The sequence below is a fragment of the Hyla sarda genome, chromosome 1 (genome assembly GCF_029499605.1).
Source record: "Hyla sarda isolate aHylSar1 chromosome 1, aHylSar1.hap1, whole genome shotgun sequence".
In the NCBI taxonomy this organism is placed as follows: Eukaryota; Metazoa; Chordata; class Amphibia; order Anura; family Hylidae; genus Hyla; species Hyla sarda.
Window position 1 is genome coordinate 586,990,944 of NC_079189.1, and position 14,147 is coordinate 587,005,090.

Sequence of the window (14,147 nt, forward strand, 5' to 3'; positions counted from 1 at the left end):
CGCAGACACCTCTCCATTCCATTCGTACGGGTGGTCGTCGTTCGCCGACCACGAGGCGGCGGACGTTTTTGGGACCGGAGGAAAAATCTGCAGTGTTCGGTACAAATCCTATGGAAATAAAAACGGACCCTTTATCTACCAAACACCGCTGGAAGCTGCCGCTCGCCTTATATTTAGTCATTTATATATTTCAATGTGTTTTCTGGGATGGCGATTGTCTCTGTCCTGGGAGATAATTGGATTTCTTCATCCTGGGAGATAATTTGATTTCTTCCCAGTTGTCTGGGGGATAGAGAGGAGGGAGGTATGGGTAAAGTGGGAAGGGCTTATGTTGAAGCCACTGCGATTGGCTACTGTCCACTACGTTTTACAGTTTCCCATCAGGTCCCCCAGGGGAGTGTCCACCTGGTGGAGACCTGCATAAATACCGGGCAGGTAGCCCCATTAAATTCATTCCTGTTTGACCCTCAATACGGAGCTGGTCTCGTTTGTGGGGGGAATTACTATTGGAACAGCGTTTTCGTTATTTCTAGCTATGGAAGAAGTTCGACTGATTTGCTGATCGGGAGCGGCCGTGTTCGTATCCTCCGGTCGGGAGTTGGATGGTCGGCTGGAACCAACCTGCGTTCCTGGAGAAGGGGATCATTCCAAACGGCGGCTTCCTCTACCTGTCGGGGAGTGTCGTAACAAACTGATAAGAATAGTACTACTTAACACACCACTCCTATCTGGTGGCACATTATATTGCACATGCAGTGCCCCAAATTTGAAGTAGGAGGTCCGACCAAGCATCTTTTTCCATCTCCCGGTTCCTAAAATCAATTCCATATACACGTCCCCTAATAGGGGACGTAACAGGGATTAAACTGATAAGAATAGTACTACTTAACACACCATATAATAACACAGAGAGAAGTCTGAAGAAGAGGAGGAAGGTGGCTTTGAGGAGGTGGAAGACCAAACACAGCATGTGTCCCAGGGGGCTTGTTGTCACCTTTCGGGGACTGTTGGTGTTGTACGTGGCTGGGTGGAGGAAGAGACCTTCAATGGCATCAGTGAGGACAAGGAACGGGACATGGCTAGCTTGGTATCCAACCTTGTGCAAATGGGGAGTTTGAGGTTGTGCAAATGGACTGTTTGCAGTTGTTTGCGGTGCATTAAACGAGGAGTTTGGTCTGTCAATGCGAAGCGGGCGTAACCCTTACACTACCTAATCGATACAACATCATATCTGATGTTTTAAAGCACATTATTCCAAACAATTTAGGAATGTTAGGTGATTTATGCCCTTTATGGATTAAAACCAGACTCTGCATCAACTATGTAATTTTCCATTTTCTATGTAATGTAGTTATGCAACAGCTGGAGGTAGGCAATTACAACTCACAGCATGCCGAGCTGTTTGCTGTTTGGGCATGCTAGGAGTTGTAATTTTGCAAGATCTAGAGGGCCACAGTTTACAGATCACTGCACAGTGATCTCCAAACTGTGACCCTCCAGCTGCTGCAACATCTGGAGGACTACAGTTTAGAGACCACTGTATAGTGGTCTCAGACTGTAGCCCTCCAGATGTTGCTAGGCAACTCACCGGCTTCCGTAGGATCCAGGGAGCCAGCCGCAAGACATCGCTGCCCGCTGATCTCCGCAGGGTAAGAAGTACTTCTGCCGCCGGTTCTCTGTCATTTCCCCGTTCTGCCCGGCCTATTGGGGGTGGGCAGAACGGGGAAACCGAAAGTTAACCCCCCCCCCACCCCTGATCTGCTATTGGTTGTCGCTTCTAGACAACCAATAGCAGGGATAGGAGGGGTGGCACCCCTACCACCTCACTCCTATCACTTCAGGGGGATCGTGGGTGTCTTAGACAACCCCAATCCCCCTGATTTTGCGGGTCACCAGGTCACCATAGACCCGTATGACCCGGAATCGGAGCAAATCGCAAGTGTGAATTCACCTGCGATTTGCGCAGATTGACAACATGAGTGGGTCTGATGACCCCCCCCCTGGGCATTTGCACGGGGTGACCGTTGATCGATCTCAGCAATCACCCCGGTTCGGTCCCCGCCCGGTTCGTGGCAGGGACCGAAATTCCCATGGATGTACACGTACGTCCTTGGTCCTTAACTACCAGGGTGCTTAGACGTACGTGTACGTCCGTAGTCCTTAAGGGGTTAAAGGGGTACTCCGGTGGATTATTATTTTTTTTTTTAAATCAACTGGTGCCAGAAAGTTAAACAAATTTGTAAATTACTTCTATTAAAAAATCTTTACCCGTCCATTACTTATTAGCAGATATAGGCTACAGAGGAAATTCTTTTCTTTTTGAATTTCTTTTTTGTCTTGTCCACAGTGCTCTCTGCTGACACCTGATGCCCGTATCAGAAACTGTCCAGAGCAGGAGAAAATCCCCATAGCAAACCTATCCGACTCTGGACAGTTCCTGACACGGACAGAGGTGTCAGCTGAGAGCACTGTGGACAAGACAAAAAAGAAATTAAAATAGAAAAGAATTTCCTCTGTAGTATGCAGCTGCTAATAAGTACTGAAAGGATTAAGATTTTTAAATAGAAGTCATTTACAAATCTGTTTAACTTTCTGGCACCAGTTCATAAAAAAAAAAAAAAAAGTTTTTCACCGGAGTACCCCTTTAAATAGACAACATTACACCAAGTTCATCTTCCAGGAACTATACAGGGGGAAAAATATCTGCAAAATAACAATCAAAGCAATGAATATCCAAATCAGCATTGCTGTGATTAGTCCTAGCAACAGAAGCCGCCGCAAGCTGCAGATATGCAGAAAAAAAGAGGTAAGCAATAAACAATCCAGAATGACTAAAAGTCATAAACAGAACACAACTTCAAATATATATGAATATAAAATATTTGCCCCATCCCCTTACAAGCGGTTCACAACTTAATTCCATTCTAAATGAACATAGTGACAATGGTTACAACGCGTTTCAGTTTCTTCTGCAGAATAAATAGCGAAAATGTGTCCCTAGGTTGGTAAGTCAAAGACGTAAACTGCAAACACAGCAAATGCCATGGGAGTAAAGTCACAACCGAATAATTCAGCCTAAAGTTTAATTATCCGAAGTTGTATAAATTATTTTCTTTGTTTCTGGATGAATCATTCTGTATTACACTTTGTTAGTCCTAAATATTGTAGTAACTTTTTCCATAAATTGGTATTGAATACTTTTGTGTAGCTAAACAGAAAAATATATTATAACTATGTGGTAGCTTGGGGGATGTAGGGTATGGGGAGTATAGCTGTGCGGGTATTAAAGGGTGCTTGTTAACCCTTGCTATTCGTGACGCCAGGGTGCGGGCTCCTCAATAAAGCTTCTCCCACCGCCGCCCTTCCCAGGAACGATAGGGAGGTAGATGATAATAGGTTTGAGGTAGTGAGTAATAATGGATTGTCCACAACCGGAAAGCTTCTGTAAACAGCATTAACTTTACTGAAGATTTTCTGTACACTTTATTAACATAACAGTCTCTGATCAATACAACAGCTTCCTTTTGAAGATTGACAATGGTTGGGACTTTAGCTTTAAAAGTCTTTCGTCTATTGTGCTGTTCCACTGGATTTAGGGGAATTAGTTGCGGTCCAGTAGTCACGCTAGCATTAGCAGGAATTAGAGTAAAACTCACAATTTTTGGTTCTGCTGAGGCCGTAGGTTTGGGTCCTAGCGTGTTTTTGAAATTTGCGTAGCACCGTCCTGTTAGTCCGGCATCCATGAGAGCAGCAACCCAAGAGAGCGATAATTGGACGCAGCTCCTTTATATGGGCAGGGGCTGGACTAACGCTAATTGGTCCAAATGGATGTCAATCACCATTACAGAGATTTGTGGGTAACACGTGACCCAAGGACCTCCTAAGGTTCTGCAACGTACCATAGAGGTTACTAGCATGGTCACATGACCGAAGGTCCTGCGACGCTGAACAAGGTAAGTACTATACATTCCTATACAATATAGCTATAATTATTAATATATACATTTATGAACATTAAAGTTAGACTTAAGGAGAGGCGACTAGGGGCTGTCCCACCTGAGGACTAGGGGTGTCCTGCTGGTATTATGAAGGGGTTGTATATGACCACTAGGGGTGTCCTGCTGGTATTATGAAGGGGTTGTATATGACCACTAGGGTGTCCTGCTGTTATTATGTAGGGATTGTATATGACCACTAGGGGTGTCCTGCTGGTATTATGAAGGGGTTGTATATGACCACTACGGGTCTCCTGCTGGTATTATGAAGGGGTTGTATTTGACCACTAGGGGTGTCCTGCTGGTATTATGAAGGGGTTGTATATGACCACTAGGGTGCCCTGCTGTTATTATGTAGGGGTTGTATATATGACCACTAGGGGTGTCCTGCTGGTATTATGAAGGGGTTGTATATGACCACTAGGGGTCTCCTGCTGGTATTATGAAGGGGTTGTATATGACCACTAGGGGTTTCCTGCTGGTATTATGAAGGGGTTGTATATGACCACTAGGGTGTCCTGCTGTTATTATGTAGGGGTTGTATATATGACCACTAGGGGTGTCCTGCTGGTATTATGAAGGGGTTGTATATGACCACTAGGGGTCTCCTGCTGGTATTATGAAGGGGTTGTATATGACCACTAGGGTGTCCTGCTGGTATTATGTAGGGGTTGTATATGACCACTAGGGATGTTCTGCTATTAATATGTAGAGGTTGTATATGACTTCTAGGGGTGTCCTGCTGTTATTATGTAGGGGTTGTATATATGACCACTAGGGGTGTCCTGCTGGTATTATGAAGGGGTTGTATATGACCACTAGGGGTCTCCTGCTGGTATTATGAAGGGGTTGTATATGACCACTAGGGTGTCCTGCTGGTATTATGTAGGGGTTGTATATATGACCACTAGGGGTGTCCTGCTGGTATTATGAAGGGGTTGTATATGACCACTAGGGGTTTCCTGCTGGTATTATGAAGGGGTTGTATTTGACCACTAGGGTGTCCTGCTGTTATAATGTAGGGGTTGTATATGATCACTAAGGATGTTCTGCTATTAATATGTAGGGGTTGTATATGACTTCTAGGGGTGTCCTGCTGTTATTATGTACAGGTTATATATGACCACTAGGAATGTCTTGCTGTTATCATATATGGGTTGTATCAGACCACTAGGGGCTGCCCTGCTGTTATCATGTATGGGTTGTAAATGGCCACTATGGATGCCAGGCTGTTATAATGTAGGTGTTGTATCAGACCACTAGGGGCTGCCCTGCTGTTATCATGTATGGGTTGTATATGGCCACTAGGGGTGCCAGGCTGTTATAATGTAGGTGTTGTATCAGACCACTAGGGGCTGCCCTGCTGTTATCATGTATGGGTTGTATATGGCCACTAGGGGTGCCAGGCTGTTATAATGTAGGTGTTGTATCAGACCACTAGGGGCTGCCCTGCTGTTATCATGTATGGGTTGTATATGGCCACTAGGGGTGCCAGGCTGTTATAATGTAGGTGTTGTATCAGACCACTAGGGGGTGCCCTGCTGTTATCATGTAGGGGTTGTATGTGAGCACTAGGGCCACACCCTGCAGTTATCCTCCTTATTTCTGTAATCTAAGGCTATCTTCACACTTCCAGAAGGGCTACGAACATGTTCATTCTTTGTGCGGACACGGAAAACGGAATTTCCATGCTAGAAACATCTGCCAAAACAATAAGAATAAAACATAAACCCTATAAATGCTCAGTTTTATTCCACATGAGATTGAGCACGAGCCTTTCCTCCTTTCTATATGTTGTCATCTAGGCAGCTGGAGGTCAATGAATAACAAAATGAATCCATTATAGTTGCATATAACACAAGAGGCATGCAGGTGCAGGAGCCGCTCCTATGTCTCTGCAGGACTATGAAACAACCAAAGCAAGACATAAAGCCACTAAATCCTAAAAAGAAGACTTGACAAAGAGCCGCCATGTGCAGATCATATAAAAGCTTTCACTGTAGAGATGCAAAACAAAAACAATAAGAAACAGCTGCTTTATACCGATATGTGATGAAAAAAAAAGCAGTGTTTGTCGAATGTAACAACCTTGGAGTGCACCCAAACAACTAGGGAAGGTGCATACTTACTGTAGAGGGTACTTATGTTTCCCATGAGTGCTTCGAAACTGGAACTAGTGCCATTTGTTCACCCTCCTGATGTCCCTTTTGGCTGTGGTGAGGGCTGGGGTGGACTGACAACACTCGGGGCCCCCGGACCAAAAAAAGGCAAGGGCCCCTCCTAGTCTCTGCAGCTCATCAGTCTTCTGCCACACTCCTATTCCACCCAAATCCCACAAATAAACTAAAATTTATATATGTAGGGAACACTTTAACGTAGGTAAATTTCCATGACCAATAATACTGGTATACAAGGAGCAAATATATACCACCACAAAATAACTGGATAATACCGCCATACTGTGCTGAATAAAACCACCATACACAGACCAGTATACTATACAGGATCTGTATAAGTGATTATATACAGGACCATATGGTGATAGATAAAAGCTGTACACAGGATCTGTTTACCATATAAGGGATTACAGTTGCATTTTGGGACTCACAATTACGTCTTTTCTGATCAGCGGCGTCCTCTTTCCTTTTCTTCTCTGTCCGGATAAGACCGCCATGTGGATCTCTTAACATCTGCAGGACAAACATGTCAGACTCTTTTTCCAGTGTCGAGAGAGGAGAAAGCATTGACCGCTCACCCAGGAATCACACACCTTCTGTGCGCGGATCCACAAGTCCCGCCTCCGGTATCAAGTAGCAGACAAAACGAAATTATTGTCCAGCACCAGGATGTGGATAAAAACGGGTTTCTTTATTCAATGAAGACAGCTACATACATGAAATCTCTGACGCGTTTCACGCTTTCGCGCTTAGTCATAGAGTGGCATACAACACATAAGAACACATATATATACTAAAATTCCTTCTCACCAATTGGTGATGAAACAGATGGAAAATACGAAACGGATTCGGTATATACAAAAAACATGTACTGGATTCACCAGAAATATACATTGTGTTGTGGATGCAGTGTGGATAACATTCAAGGCACAAGCGAAGACTGTGACAAATATATAGATCTATCAGAATGAATATATATAATATGTAAAAAGAGAAGTTTTCTCTTGTATATATAATAAAAAAAATAAAAATAAAAAAAAGTTGAAAAAAAACTATATATATATATTGCGCAAACAGCAGGAAAAAATCGCATGTGTCTGAATATATGCCACAGTGTCCAATACCATATATGAGCAGGGACCATTATCAAAATAAGTGATTGATAATATGGATAAAGACACATTTCTTTTTATATATCAAACACCCAAATGGGAAGTAGAAATTAATATGTCATAATCAAATCCAATCTATGATTTAGACCAGTTGGGTGTCTGGTATTCAGAACAAATATCCAGTAAGTCTCCCTATTTGGTAGTTTTCTACGGAGATCTCCTCCCCTAATATTATATTTGACCTTTTCGATGCCCATAACTACAAGAGATGTAACATCCCCTTTATGAATGTCTCTAAAATGTTTACTTAACGCTGAGATATTGAATTTATCAGTGCGGGCGTCGGAAATGTGTCTCCTAATTCTCTCTTTTAAATGGTTGCTAGTACAACCGACATATTGTTGGCGGCAGACTGTACATGCTGCCAGATAAACCACCGATGATGTATTGCAGTTCACAAAGGTTTTTATAATATATTTTTTACTTGTAGCATATGATTCAAACTCCTTGCTAACCTTCATATGTGAACAAGTAACACATCTTCGGTGGCCACATCTCCAGTTTCCCGTGCTGTTCAACCAAGTACTGGCTGCCGCACTGTCTGTATTACTGCTAAAGAGACTAGGTGATACTTTAGATCCTAAAGACGGGCCTCTTCTGGACACTATATTAACACCCCCAGATACTGAATTTCTCAAAAGTGGATCCATTTCAAGTAATGGTAAATATTTATTGATAATGTGTCTAATACCTGCAAACTGTCTACTATATGCAGTAATGAAAGTTGGCTTGCGTTTCTCCTGTTTTTTCCACCCATCTCTGTTATCTCTCCTACTTTCTCCAATTAAATCTCTTCTATCTATTTTCTCCACTTTATTTTTAGCAATCTCTATATCCTTTTTCCCATACCCTCTTTCAACAAATTTTTGTTCCCAAATCCTTTTTTCTTTTTCGTATTTTTCTGGATCAGAACAGTTGCGTTTCATTCGACATAATTCACCAAAAGGAATATTTTTTACAACATGTCGTGGGTGGCAGGATGTGGCAAGTAACACAGAATTTGTTGCCGTTTCTTTTCTATACGGACTTACCACAAACCTGTCGTCCCGGCATGTCACTGTAATGTCCAAAAAATGTACAGAAATATTATCAAAATGGGAGGTAAATTTTAAATTGAGATTATTATCATTTATATAGCTCATGAATCGCTCAAATTCACTTTCTGTCCCCCTCCACACCAGTAGTAGGTCGTCTATGAAACGACCCACCCACTGAATGTGGTGGGAGAAAGGGTTAGAGGATGAAAAAAGATCATGAAGATGTTAGCCAAGGAAGGCGAATATTTAGCCCCCATCGGAGATCCCCTGGATTGAAGGTAATACTGGCCATCGAACATGAAAAAATTATTGTGTAACAAATAGTTTAATGCCCTAAGAATGTATTCCTTCAATCCTGTCTGGATCAGTTCAGTAGTTACTCCCCTGGATTGAAGGAATACATTCTTATGGCATTAAACTATTTGTTACACAATAATTTTTTCATGTTCGATGGCCAGCATTACCTTCAATCCAGGGGAGCTCCAATGGGGGCTAAATATTCGCCTTCCTTGGCTAACATCTTCATGATCTACTGGGAAATATGTTTTCTTTTTTCATCCTCCAACCCTTTCTCCCACCACATCCAGTGGGTGGGTCGTTTCATAGACGACCTACTACTGGTGTGGAGGGGGACAGAAAGTGAATTTGAGCGATTCATGAGCTATATAAATGATAATAATCTCAATTAAAAATTTACCTCCCATTTTGATAATATTTCTGTAAATTTTTTGGACATTACATTGACATGCCGGGACGACAGGTTTGTGGTAAGTCCGTATAGAAAAGAAACGGCAACAAATTCTGTGTTACTTGCCACATCCTGCCACCCACAACATGTTGTAAAAAATATTCCTTTTGGTGAATTATGTCGCATTAAACGCAACTGTTCTGATCCAGAAAAATACGAAAAAGAAAAAAAGATTTGGGAACAAAAATTTGTTGAAAGAGGGTATGGGAAAAAGGATATAGAGATTGCTAAAAATAAAGTGGAGAAAATAGATAGAAGAGATTTAATTGGAGAAAGTAGGAGAGATAACAGAGATGGGTGGAAAAAACAGGAGAAACGCAAGCCAACTTTCATTACTGCATATAGTAGACAGTTTGCAGGTATTAGACACATTATCAATAAATATTTACCATTACTTGAAATGCATCCACTTTTGAGAAATTCAGTATCTGGGGGTGTTAATATAGTGTCCAGAAGAGGCCCGTCTTTAGGATCTAAAGTATCACCTAGTCTCTTTAGCAGTAATACAGACAGTGCGGCAGCCAGTACTTGGTTGAACAGCACGGGAAACTGGAGATGTGGCCACCGAAGATGTGTTACTTGTTCACATATGAAGGTTAGCAAGGAGTTTGAATCATATGCTACAAGTAAAAAATATATTATAAAAACCTTTGTGAACTGCAATACATCATCGGTGGTTTATCTGGCAGCATGTACAGTCTGCCGCCAACAATATGTCGGTTGTACTAGCAACCATTTAAAAGAGAGAATTAGGAGACACATTTCCGACGCCCACACTGATAAATTCAATATCTCAGCGTTAAGTAAACATTTTAGAGACATTCATAAAGGGGATGTTACATCTCTTGTAGTTATGGGCATCGAAAAGGTCAAATATAATATTAGGGGAGGAGATCTCCGTAGAAAACTACTATATAGGGAGACTTACTGGATATTTGTTCTGAATACCAGACACCCAACTGGTCTAAATCATAGATTGGATTTGATTATGACATATTAATTTCTACTTCCCATTTGGGTGTTTGATATATAAAAAGAAATGCGTCTTTATCCATATTATCAATCACTTATTTTGATAATGGTCCCTGCTTATATATGGTATTGGACACTGTGGCATATATTCAGACACATGCCATTTTTTCCTGCTGTTTGCGCAATATATATATATATAGTTTTTTTTCAACTTTTTTTTTATTTTTATTATATATACAAGAGAAAACTTCTCTTTTTACATATTATATATATTCATTCTGATAGATCTATATATTTGTCGCAGTCTTCGCTTGTGCCTTGAATGTTATCCACACTGCATCCACAACACAATGTATATTTCTGGTGAATCCAGTACATGTTTTTTGTATATACCGAATCCGTTTCGTATTTTCCATCTGTTTTATCACCAATTGGTGAGAAGAAATTTTAGTATATATATGTGTTCTTATGTGTTGTATGCCACTCTATGACTAAGCGCGAAAGCGTGAAACGCGTCAGAGATTTCATGAATGTAGCTGTCTTCATTGAATAAAGAAACCCGTTTTTATCCACATCCTGGTGCTGGACAATAATTTCGTTTTGTCTTTTTCCAGTGTCCTCCCCTCTTCTACACAATCTTTCGATCTATAGGCCCACAAACTGTAATAAAGCCCTCCTTGGTGTCCTGCACAGTAAAAGGGCAGGTAGGTAGGTAGCAAGGTAACTAGGTAGGTAGATCAGGAAGCCAGATATGTAGGTAGGTGACAAGCCAGGTAGATAGGGGGCTAGCTAGGTAGTTAGGCAACCATGTATGAAGGCCAGGTATGTACATAGTTAAGTAGCTGGGTATGTAGGTAGTTAGATAGCCTGGTATGTAGTTATTCCAAAGAAGAAAGCAGCACTCCTAAAGCAGTGTACAGGTGCTCACTAGCTAGGGTCCCGGCTCAGGATCCTCCGCAGATATTCCAAAGAAGAAGCAGTGGCACTCAAATGGTGAAAAAAGGTGAATTATTTATTCATCTTGAATGAGCAATAAAGGCGACGTTTCGACTGACTCACTCAGCTATTATCAAGCAACTAGTGTTACAGCTTCTGGTTTTTTATGGTCACGCAGGACCTTGTGATCAATTAACCAATTAGATGTAAACATTGTAGAAAAGTGCATAAAAAAACATATATGTGAACTACGACATACATCAGTGCTAAAGATGCATACATATGAACCCTGACATATTCTCCGATCGTCAATGCATGCAATAAATATATAAAAATTACAGTGCATACCATATACAATCTCAGGTGCAAGTGGTATGTAGTTAAGTAGATAGGCATCCAGGTATAAAGTTAGGTAGCCCCCTTCCCTGTAGGTAAAGGCAGCAGCGTTAACCACTCCTTCCCCAAAGGTATAGGCAGCAGAGTTAGCCCCCCACCCTTCCCCATAGGTATAGGCAGCAGATTTAACCCCCCCCTTCCCCATAGGTATAGGCAGCAGAGTTAAACCCTCTTCCCAATAGGTATAGGAACAGAGTTAACCCCCCTTTCTCCTTACGTATAGGCAGCAGAGTACCACTCCCCCACCCCCTTTCCCCGTAGGTATAGGCAGAGTTAAAACCCCCGTTCCCCATAGGTATAGGCAGAGTTAAACCCCTTTTTCCCCATAGGTATAGGCAGAGTTACTTCCCCTCTCTTCCTCATTGGTATAGGCAGTTACCACCCCCCTTCCCCATTGGTGTAGGCAGAGTTAACCCCCCTTCCCCATTGGTATAGGCAGAGTTACCCTCCCCCTCTCTTCCCCATTGGTATAGGTAGAGTTACCCCCCCCCCCCACTTTCCCCATAGGTATAGGCAGAGTTACCCCCCCCCCCCTTTCCCCATAGGTATAGGCAGAGTTACCCCCCCCCCCTTCTCTTTACCATAGGTATGAGCAGGGACACACACCCACTCTTTCCCATAGATATATGCAGAGTTACACGCCCCCTCTTTCCCATAGGTATATGCAGAGTTACACACACACCCCTTTCCCATAGTTATATGCAGAGTTACACACACACCCCTCTTTCCCATAGGTGTATGCAGAGTTAAACCCTCCCCCCCTCTTTCCCATAGGTATATGCAGAGTTACAAACCCCCCTCTTTCCCATAGGTATATGCAGAGTTACACACACACACCCTTCCCATAGGTATATGCAGAGTTACACCCCCCTTTCCCATAGGTATATGCAGAGTTACACCCCCCCCCCTTTCCCATAGGTATATGCAGAGTTGAAAAAATAAATCATGCTCACTTGATATCCCACGCAGCGATCTCCTGGACAGCAGGGGCCCGTGTCTTCTCCCCTCCACTGTGCAGGCGCTGATGCGTGACGTCTTCAGCGCCTGTACTGCGTGCTGCGTGGGGGCGGAGGTCACGTCTCCTCTGTGTAGCTGCAGATGCGGCTCACACAGAGGGGACGCCTTCTCCTGTATGTACGTGTATCGCGCACGCTGTCTGCTGGGGATCTGGGATGAGTGTCCCAGATCCTCAGTAGCAGCGGCGGCGGGCCCTTAACCCGGCCGAGTCCTCGGACGACGTCCGATCGGAGCGGTCGGTCAGTCCGCCCCTGGGTGAGGGTGAATATATGCAGGCTTTGGGGAACAATTGTAAAGATCTTTTAGCTAAATTTCTACCATTACCACCAAATAGTAACGGGATAATACTACCATACTAATACTGAATATAACCACATATACACAGACCAATAACACCACTATACAAGGGACAAATAATTGCACCACACCATAACTACACATTACCCCCACATTGTGACTGAATAATACTACCATACTGAATAAAAACCATTATAAAGATACCAATATTAGCAATCACACCACTATACAAGAGAGAAATAATTGCATCGCACCATGATCACTACCACAAGCGCCTCCTGTGATCAGAATCCCCTGCCAGTGGATAGAGATTCAGATTTTTCTACCCCTCGCAGCCAGCGCCCTAAGGCAGCTGCCTTGGGCTAGTGCCAGCCCTGACCTATTCCTGTCTGTTGGACCCACTCCTGGTCTTGGCTAAAGTTTCTGATCAAATACTATGTGAGTACCCAGACGTAAAGTGTATTGTAGAATATTTAGTACCAACCTGCAATCTGAGTCAGTCAGACAAAGACGTTGTCAGCTGTGGTAAAACTGAATTAGTGCTGACTCATATGTGTTGACTCATATGTAGAGAACCCATCAGATGTAACAGGTGTCAGATATTGCATATAGTACAATTTGTCATATGTAGTAAACTGTCAGATGTAGCAGTGTTGAGTTTGTCACAGGAAAAAGCTATAGTGGGGAAAAATGGCTGCACCCAGGCCATGTTGTCTAAATGAGAAGGAGTAGAAGGGAGGGATCATATGCTGCGGATTTACAGCAGTTTTGTTGTGGATTAACTGCAGATTTTCCAAATATACTTCAATAGGGAAGTCAAAAGACATCTGAGGGGAGTACTGTGAATGGGTAGTACAATGGGGTGACAACTGGTGAATGGCACAATCCTTCAATAATCCTTGATCTTATTATGGGGGGACATCATATAAAAGGGGATAAGATGTCTGCTCGCGTGGGGTCCAGCCGTTGGGACCCACCCCCCTCTGCGCAATCTCCGGGCTGGTACTGCAGACGTACTAAACTCTGAAGCTTGGGGCTTCCCTTTTTGTGATGTCACACGACACCCCCTCTATTCATGTCTATGGGAGGGGGCATGATGGCTGTTTACTAGCCATCACATCCCCTTTCTATAGACATGAATGAACAGGGGTATGGAGCGGAGTTTGTGCTGCGCCAGAGATTGCGGGGGTCTCAACGGTCAGACCCATTCAATCAGACATTTTATCCGCTATCCTTTGGATAGGGGATAAGATGTTAAGGGTTGGAGTACCTCTTTAAGTTGGATAGAACAACCTGCAGAGAAGCTTCAATGATGCCTAAACTGATTCTCATAGTAAAGTAGATATATCTCTGGAGAGGATGACTCAAGGAGGAGAACTTTAAGAACAGCCTGTAAATGT

At 42.9% G+C, this 14,147-nt stretch overlaps 1 non-coding gene across 1 annotated transcript; it reads right to left on the reverse strand.

Moving 5' to 3' along the window:
* Positions 1-719: 719 nt before the first annotated feature.
* LOC130344740 (U2 spliceosomal RNA) lies at positions 720-917 on the reverse strand. The gene has a single exon (XR_008883585.1). It is a non-coding gene; the product is annotated as a U2 spliceosomal RNA (small nuclear RNA).
* Positions 918-14,147: the final 13,230 nt, after the last annotated feature.